We start from the raw sequence: 8847 nt of genomic DNA on the forward strand, positions 1-8847 counted from the left end.
AAAAATATATATTATGTATATATACTAGTTGACCATATGACCCCACATTCCCAGAGTATATACATATTCACATACAATATAGAGGCTAAAAGGTAGATGGTTAGCCACTAAAGGTTTGCTTTTTCCTATCTTACTGTTTAGAAAGGGGTGTCAATCTTTAGATGCAAAGATTTCAGCCACAAACGGCTGCTGGACAGTAACAGGATTCGTAGAATGCATTTCCCTGACTTTTCAAACCTATTACCCCATTTCTACTGGCAAGCCTTAGAATGTGAGATGCAGGCTGGAAAGAGGCTGCTGGAAGGGAAACCCGTGATACAAAGGAGAAGAGATTTTGAGAGATAGGAGAAATGGGATAAGTGAGGGACAGAAGAGGTGGGGAGGTATGGTAGGCTCTGTGCATGAAAGATGTCTGTATTCCAGTGTTGACTGTGAACCTTGATGACTGTTGGATCAATCTGTATTCGAAAACAGCTATGCTGGGCATGGTTGACAGAGCATAGCTGAACAGACCAAACTGAACAGACCAAACTAAGTTCTCGTTTACTGTGATTAAGGTGACCATATAGTTTATTGTCCAAACAGGATTACTTTTCTGAGTATTGATATTACTCTATTAATAATAAAGCTGGGGCAACAGGTGTAAACCAAGACGATTGTGGGCAAACCAGGAGTTAGGGTCATACTAACCATGATAGATCTGTATATTAAAGATACTGTATTTTAAAATCAAGCTGTTGGCTAGGAAAAAAAGAGTACATTATTCTGATTGCCATGAGAGCTAAGAAAAGCTGTGCCACCCAAAGGAATTGATTAATCTGGTTGCAAAGAAAAGATTCATACACAAAGAAATTTCCAGGAACCATTCAAAGCGGTCTCTAAGTGCCAAATAAATGATAGCCATGGGTTGTCAATTATACCTCAGTGAAGCTGGGGAAGAGATGATAGTCACAAAATGTGGTAGGAATGACAATGACTTTGGGGTTGGAAGCCTTGTGTCAGGTCATGGACCTGTCTTTAGCTGGGTGCCTTTGTGCAAGGTGTTAATCTCTTTGAGCGTGTTTATTTCGTTCAGTTGATTGGTTCATTTGTTCAGTAAACATAGGGATTTGCTCTGTGCTATTATATTATGGTGTTAAAGGATATAACCTTTACAGAGAGACATACCTGGGTTTGAGTCACTAACGTTGAGACCTTGATTTTATAATTTAACCCCTCTGAATATCAGTTTCCTCATCTGTTAAATGGTGATGATAATACCCCACTCAGAGAGCTGTTGTCAGCTCTGTAAATGAGATAAAATGAGGAAGTAAATGAGATTTTGTATATAAAATATTAACGGTTTTTGACACGTAGAAAAAGCTCAAGAAGTGATAGCAGTCTTTTTTGGATTATCCCATGCTGTCTAACATGCTGCACAGAGGAAAGACATGGCTATTACCAGTGGCTGAGGCATTGTCTAGATTATTCCCTTTTCCTATTGTTAGGAATATTTGCTCTCACCTGCAAATAAGTGATGACTCCCTTATGTCTGAAATAATCCATACGTTTGTTTTCTCATAAAACAAGAAGTCCAGAGGTGGAGCATTTCCAAGGTTGGGTAATTCCATGGTTGAATGACGTCATCAAGAGTCCATATACCCACTCTGCCATTCTCCAGTGTTGGTTGATTCAGTTCAGGATGACACTGGCTGCAGTAGTTTCAGCCATTACATCCTCACCACACCCCATACTAGAGTCAGAAGAATACTCTGTCTTCCTTGTATTTGTTCTTAAGATCTAAGAAGCCCTTCTGGGAATCCCACCCTCACCCTTGCAGACTAATCTACAAGTCTCATTGACCAAAACTGGATTTCATGTTCCTTCCTAAGCCAATCAATGATAAATAAAGTGACTGTAATTGGCTTATGCTAGATAAGATCCACCTTCCTGGGTCTAGGAATCCTCTTATCTTCCTCCCACCTCCCCCATCCCCCAAAAGAGGCACTGGAGAAGATGCAAAACACCTGAACAAAATCACATTTCTGTTAACAGAGAAGTTCAAAGAAATGGTTGCTGGGTAACCATGTTAGATGTCTTCAACACTGTCTCGTCATTTCTAGTTAGTCACTGTATCTCCTAATTCCACCTCCAAAATAGCTTTTTTTCCCCCCAAAGATATTATTTACTTATGCAACAGAGAGAGATCACCAGGAGGCAGGCAGAGAGAAGGAGGGGAAGCAGGATCCCCGCTGAGCAGAGAGCACGATGCAGGGCTCCATCCCAGGACCCTGAGATCAGGACCTGAGCCGAAGGCAGAGCCTTAAACCCACTGAGGCGCCCCACCAAAATAGCTTTTAAATCTACCCTGACCTTTGCCCTGGTCCCCAGCATCTCTTGTCTAGACTGTTGACTCCTATCTTTGTCCCAACCATCTGATCTTCCCTTCGGCCACCTGTCAGCTCTTCATACAGTACAAGGCAGAGTAGACCATTTCCTAACTTAAAGACTCTCAAGACTCAATTCAGATGCAACCACCTCTTTGAAGACACCGCAGATGTTTTATTTAGGGCTCTTATAGATAGCCCTGGTGAGGCTGGTCTTGTGTTTGAGCCCTGCATATTTTCTATGCTTCCTGCCATCTTCTCCGTCCAATACAGTAGCGTTGACTACATGTGGCTATTACACATCTGAAGTGTGGCGGGCCCAAACGGAGATGGTTGTCAGTACAAAATACATATTGAGTTTCAAAGATTTAGAACAACGACCCAAAAAAGACAGATGTAAAATACTTCATTAATAAATTTTAAGTCAATTACATGTTGCAATGATGTTTTGAATACATTTGGCTAAATGAAATATATTAGTAAAATCCATTTACCTGTTTCTTCTTAATTTTTAATGTGATGACTAGGATATTTTAAATTACCTGTAAGGTACACACATGCAGCTCTCATTGTGTGTGGGTACACTAGACAGCTAGCTCTTGCAGAATAGGGGCTCCATCTTATTTCTCTATTACTCATCACATAGCTTTCCTTCCCCATTTCAGGGTCCATCAGAATTGGAATCTGGTCAAAATACCTTACTTGCTTAAAATAAAGTGTAAGACAACTCCATTTGCAGATGAAAGAACGTAGAATGATTTCATGTTATGTGATTGCTGTTTCTGGATTTCTGACATGTGGGTTTCTTTTTTCTGTTTTCATTAGTCTGAAGCTTTTTAAATTTGCCAGGTGTTTTCTGTTGTGATTACTTCCGGGCACTAAATTCTTAGGAATTAATCCAAATTGAAGAAGAAGAAACTAGAATTTAAAGACTTTGATTAGATTTGCTTGTCTCTGTTAGTTTTCATTCTGTCTTACTAGACATTCCTCAACAAATTATATTTTACGCTTTGGAGATAGAAGTGTCTCCATGACTACAAGGTCCAGAATATTTTAGTTATTTTTACAGTTGTTATTAGGAATAGAGATGCAGATGTAAATTATGCTCTTTCTCTTTAACTCCACTGAATTATATCTGGCAGTTGCTTTATGTCATGGATAAAAGAAATATATATATATATGTATGTATATATAACCAGTTATGATATTCTTAACCAGGATTATTAAGGAGACGAAAAAAATTAACATATTCTAGAAACATTTTAGGGGGAAATCTGTTTATAATGGCACAAAGAATCAGAAACTCTTTATATTTCACGAGCAGAAATGAGGGAGTTAAGTTTTGTAGTTATAGTAGTCAAAAAATGCCATTGTTTGATGGAAATCATCCTTTTTTCTTCTTTTCAGAAACATCTAGAGAATTTACAGTTTTATTTAAAAATAAATAATACCTATGATCCTAAATCATGTGCTGGAGACTACAACGGCCTTATTAGGTGACTACTTGGTCAAAGGTCCAAGCAGCCTTTGAAAGCAGGCTCCTGCCTGCCCCTCTCTGCCTCGGGGGCCTGTTGTCCCCTTGAATGAACAGAAACAATCATGGAGTCGTTATTTTGTCAATGGGACTGCTTTAATAAGTGCTCTTTGCCAGGTCCTGTGAAGAGCATTGTTTCCTTTAGCTTTGATCTTGTCTTGGCCACTCAGAAAAGCTCTGCCCTTGGGGACATGTGGATGATGGGAAGTCAGGGCAGAATTCTGGGGCCCTTCTTTTCCATGGAGTTGGTATCCAGGACCACGGGATAGTTCTTTCTTTCTTCTTCTTCTTCTTTTCTTTCTTTCTATTTTAATTTCTTTTTCTATTTCTTGTGGTAAAATAGACATAACATCAAATTTCTCATTTTAACCATCTTTAGGTGCCCAATTCAGTGGCATTAAGTAGATCTACAGTGTTGTGTAGCCATCACCACAGCCCATCTCCAGAACTTTTTCATCACCTCAAGCAGAAAGTCTGTATACACAGTAAGCACTAACTCCTTGTTCACTCCATTTCTCCTAACCCTGGTAACCTCTATTCTACTTTCTGTCTCTCTGAATTTGACTATTCATGCAATATTTGTCCTTTTATGGCTGGCTTATTTCACTTAGCATAATATTTCAAGGTCTATCCATGGTGTAGCATGAATAAGAACTTCATTCTTTATTAAGACTGAATAATAGTTGTGGTGTGTATCTTCTACCTTTTGTTTATTTATTGATCTGTTCATGGGCTTTGCTTTGTTGCCACCTTGGCTTTTAACAGAGCAAAAGTGTAATGACACTCTGGCTGTTTCTGCATTTGAATTCATTTTTGATAAGGAAGGAAGGGAGGGAGGGAGGAAGGAAGGAAAGAAAGAGAAAGAAAAGAAAGAAAGGAAGGAAGAGAGGGAGGGAGTGTGGAGGGAGGAAAAGAAAGAAAGAAAGAAAGAGGAAGGGTGGAAGGGAGAAAGAAAGGAAGAAGCCCAGTCTGCCTTCCCTACTAAGAGACCCCGCTGCATGGAAGGGTGACATCTTCACCATTCAGATTTCCCGGGGCCAAATGCAAACACCTCTCTGAAGAGGCAGGCTTGCCTCATTGCCTGGCAAGAGATGAGACAGGAGGCTGCTCACTACTTCCCACCATCCACGTCTAGGCAGGAAGGGCTGAGGTTCCGACAGGAAGTTGCCGCGGAGCACTATCTGGTTGCTAACACAGGAAAGGGAATTTTTACAGAGGGAGTGCAAGCGTCCCTGTCTCTAGAATGGGAACATCTGGAGGAGGATTGCATATGGCCTTTGTTGGGAGAGTGAAACTTCTCTCTGGTGTGTGTTGGCTACCATTTCATTCCATGAGGTAGTGTTAGTCGATGTTGTACCAAGACCTGGAAATACCCAAATCCTGTTCTGCCCGTCCCCTCCCCTTCCCCCTGGGAACTATAAACATACAGACCTCGGGAAATCAAAGTGCCCCTTATCATTAGCCAGACTGCTGGGACAGGCCGCTCCACGGATCAGGTCGGAGTGGATGATTTAGGCTGGAGGCCCATGCCATAGGTCCACTCTAGCACTAAGGCTTTGTTCTTATGGGAAGCATTTCTGCCCGTGGAGACCATCCATTCTGCTGAGCCATTCATAAGGCTTAATTTAGAAACAATTGAAGTGATTATAACAAGAAAATGGTTTTAAAAGAAGACACATGATCTTATTTCTGGATAATGTAATTATTTTAAGGGCTTCTTTCTAATCAACAGTCAAAAACCTGGTTAAAAATGAATGTCAGAGGACAAAGGAGCAGCTCTGAAGGGTTGGGTGGGGTTTTTTTAAGATTTATTTTTTTACTTAAGTAATCGCTACCCCCAATGTGGGGCTCGAACTCATCACCCAGAGATCAAGAGTCACAAGCTCCACCAACTGAGCCAGCCAGGCGCCCCAAAAGTTTTACTGAGGAGACTGTAAAACACGCAGAGCAAACCCACAGAGCTGGCAAGACACTATTGCACCGTTGCACGGACACCTGGCATATGAACACACACACACACACATGCACACACTCCAGGGTGAAAGGAGCAAAGGACACCACACCCATGTTACACAATGATTATTCTGTGGCACCAAGAAGTCTCACACACCCCCCTCCAGGTAGCAGGAGCCCTCGGACCTCCTAGAGCCTTTGTCACCCTCACCCACCTACCCCAGGGTGCTGCACACATGACCTTATCTTCTGTGTGTGCCAAGACTTATAAAAGGCCAGGAAACACTGGCTGCGTGTGTCCCGTCGCAGTAGGAACACATGGTAAATAAAAATTCTCACAGGTAGTTTCTGGACCAAGTCTGACCTGAACAATGAAGATCTGTGGTAAATAAACTAATGAGACAGGGTACCTGCTCAGCCTGAAACTCTCACTGTAGATTTCTTTAAACCTTGACAGGGAGAAGATTAAAAAAAAAAAAAAAAAAAGGTCTTTTGAAAATCTGCAAATACTATTTGTCTTGCTAGAGACAGAGATCCCTGTATTACTTTGGGGCTAATTCTTTGACTATGAAAAACACCCAAGTGAACCCTGAATTATGCAAATGCGAAGCCACGATTCTTTTTGGAAAGGGAGATGTTTAAAATGCTGCAATTTCAAGAAGCTAAATTTTTTTTCTCTCCTGGTTTTGTTTTTTTTTTGTTTTGTTTTGTTTTTTGTGGGTTTTTTTGGGGTTTTTTTTGCTTTGAGAAGGGGTGGGGGTGAGAGAGATTCTGGTGAGACAGAGCCAGGGTACCTATCTAGGTTTATCCAAAAAGGCCATCCTCCCAACTACCAAGCTGTGTTGCCCCCATTAGTGAACACTGGTAGAAGGAGGATGTCAGAAAGAAAGCTGGATGGATGCAGAGGGATTGGGCTGGAGTTCTTGAGCAGAATCATGAGGACCCTGAATGCCAGGCACAGTGGGAGCTGTGGAGGGAGAAAGAGGAGATGGAAATGGGATGATGGCGCAGGGACTGAGCCTTGATCAGTCTTCAGTCCTTCCACCAACAAGTTGTTTTCTCCTTGGAAGTCACACAGGGGGACTTGCTCCAAGTCATCTTTATATCTCAGGGTTTTTCCACCTTCTCTTAGGAGTGAGGTGAGGATATATGCTCCAGGACTCTAAGCTGCCTCCGTGATTTCCTGTCCAACACCGTAGTGTGGAGGGCTCCTCTCCCCCTTACTGTTGCTGTACCAAGTATCGGGTGGGGGGATTGTCATTCATCCCTTCTTCAGTGCCTACCCAAGCAGAGAGGAACGGGTATCGCACAAAATTTGGCCCGGAGATGCTGTATTCACAGCTCTCATGCAAGCTTCATCCTCAGGCTGCTCCTATAATTCAGATCTGATAGCATGTCCTTGTAAATCTGTGAAGGGATTAGTTTATTGTCATCATATTTCTTCTGGTGTTTGTGACAAACGAAAACAGACAGAATTTGTAGTGTCCTCCACGCCTCCGTGTTTTTTGAGGGAGTCTGAGGACTGAGGGGCCTGGAAGGTTCCAGAGCAGAGCACCACTTTCTCTTTGTACTCACCTGGCGCACTGCCTTGTTCCCTTGGGACTGGGAAGCCACCTTTTTTAATGAGTAGGCTTCTAGGCAAAATCCCAACATTCTAACCAGCCCTGAACCCCATGTCGCAGTGGAAAGGACTCCTACCCGCAGTGCTTCCTGGGTAACGCCTCGTTGGCTTGCCTAGATGATGCTCCTGGAGTGTAGGGACCATGTCTGTGATGGGAAACAGTGGGCTCTGGGGCCGACCAGCGACCTGTCTGCCTAGCCATGCCATGCCATTAGACTCCGTCTGTGCTTTGAATCCACTGTCCCATCTTGCACCACCATGGGTACACAGCATGTGCTTAGGAAATTCTTGGGAAATCATTCAAAGGGAAATGGCATCTCCTGGAATGAAGACATTGCCTTAAGCCTCTGTGCACTATCCCACTGAGCTCTGTTTCATGCCAGGAGTGGTGTTTGTTCTCACTTTTAATCCCATTATTTGATCTATTGCAGACAGATTTAAATGTTTACAGGTACACCTTGGAATGCAAATGGAAAGCCCTGTGATCTAAAGGAAAGAAATGATTTAAACTCCATGCAAACCACGGGTCAAATGCCGATTTTTAAATTTTTATTTTTGGCTTTTAGGTAAAAATGAATCCAGTTCAGCTTTGATCACTGAAGTGGGTCAACTCTAGTGCTCTCGCTGTGCTTCTGTGTTCTTTATTATTACTTTCTGTCCGATTTTTTGCATAATTTTCTTATAATAGAAAATGCTGCTCTTAAAGAAACAAGTGATTGACTCAGAGGATTGGAATAATACTCGGTTATCATTTCATACTTTGTTGCATATCATAATTCATTAACGAAGGGAGAGAGAGTCTTGGCAAATTTATCTTCACCATTATTCAAACAGAATAGTTACATAGAATGCAACACTTTCTTACTGCTTTTTTCTTCAATGAAGCTATTTGGATACATTTCAGATTTTCATTACTTTTTTTTAGGACAGTCATTTTTGCTCCAATCCTATCCATAAAGTCCAAGTTTTCCTATTGGGGTAAACATATTTGAATCTTTGGATCTGCCAGGTTGTCAGTTCCAGTCCCTTGTAAGATGATTATAAAGGTGCTTCTGAAAGACGCAGATACGATACAGAAACACACTATATGCATGACAGCGGGAAGGTCTGCTCTCCTTAACTCATGCCTGTGGCTCCACGCTGGGGCCTATTTGCTGACACTGTAACAACTAAGTTACGTGTACTAATAAGCCCTTTGGAACTGTGAGATTAAGTAGAAAAGGCCAGAAGTCAACTCATTAAGGAAAAGGCAGGATATAATTTTCTTTACAGTTTCTTCTAATGACGTCGGGACATTCTGTGGTTCCGCGACATGGATGCCTGGGGTGGGTCCCTCTGTGTGTGCCTGGGCGACATAGAATGCAGGATGCCTC

The sequence above is a fragment of the Enhydra lutris genome, unplaced genomic scaffold (assembly GCF_002288905.1).
Source record: "Enhydra lutris kenyoni isolate GAN:26980312 unplaced genomic scaffold, ASM228890v2 scaffoldscaffold14, whole genome shotgun sequence".
Classification (NCBI taxonomy): domain Eukaryota; kingdom Metazoa; phylum Chordata; class Mammalia; order Carnivora; family Mustelidae; genus Enhydra; species Enhydra lutris.